Source organism: Symphalangus syndactylus, chromosome 12, assembly GCF_028878055.3.
Source record: "Symphalangus syndactylus isolate Jambi chromosome 12, NHGRI_mSymSyn1-v2.1_pri, whole genome shotgun sequence".
NCBI lineage: Eukaryota > Metazoa > Chordata > Mammalia > Primates > Hylobatidae > Symphalangus > Symphalangus syndactylus.
The window spans coordinates 41165001-41166162 of NC_072441.2; positions in this window are offsets into that span (position 1 = coordinate 41165001).

The following is a 1162-nucleotide window of genomic DNA, read 5'->3' on the forward strand; positions in this document are numbered from 1 at the left end:
TCGCCCAGGCTGGAGTGCAGTGGCATGATCTCGGCTCACTGTAACCTCCGCCTTCTGGGTTCACACCATTCTCCTGCCTCAGCCTCCCGAGCAGGTGGGACTATAGGCGCCTGCCACCACACCCAACTAATTTTTTGTATATACACATATTTTTTAGTAGAGACGGGGTTTCACCGTGTTAGCCAGGATGGTCTCGATCTCCTGACCTCGTGATCCGCCTGCCTTGGCCTCCCAAAGTGCTGGGATTACAGGCATGAGCCACCGTGCCCAGCCCGATTTGTGTTTTTAAAATATCACTCTGCAGTCCATGCCAGCCATCTGTTTGATGGTTTCCCAGAGGGGGTTTCAGCATACCTTGGCCACGCTGGCTAATGGCACTAGGTCAGGCTGCTGAGCTGCAGAGGGAGGAGTGTGGGCCTGGATGAGGAGGCAACAGCTAAGCAAGAAGAATGCTCAGGAATTAGGAAGATGATGAGGAAGCGTGGCTAATGTGTAAGGACCTGCAAACGCTGACTCTGAATGAAACACAGGGGCAAGGGTGGGAGAAATGAGACTGGAGAGAAGACAAGGGTCAGATCAGAAAAACAGCCTTGTCAACCAGGCTGAGGAGATTGGACTTAATCCTAAAGGCAATAGGTTTCTGATGACACAATCAGATTTCTGCTTTAACTGTTATGTGGATGATGATTAAAGTGGGCAAACTAGGAGCAGAAAGACAAGCTAGGATTGTGACAGGAATCAGGGAAGAGATGGTGGTGGCTTGGGGCAGGGTGGGAGCAGTGCGAATGAGGAAATTTAGTTGGGTCTGAGAGTGGATGAGGTTATGAGCAATAGGACTTGGAGAGTAATTATATGTGGGGAAGCAAAGGAGAGTGGGGTTTGGGAGGTGCAGACTTCTCTGACTCTCATGCTTTGAACACCAGAGGTGGAGGGGGCTTGTGGGGCCTCAAGTGAAGCAATCTCTTTTGGTCCCTCTGTCTCAGGTAAATACTCCCAGGCTGTAACCAGTGTTACTGGACATTGAGGAAAGAGATGAGAAAAGAAAGTAGGGGCCCTTTCCTGAAGGAGATAGAGCAAGACGATTTTCCAGTATTTGTGTTTGCAGTGTAAGAATTTAGTTAAGTCTACTTAGCTGCTAATGTTTTCCAGCTACTAAATCCAG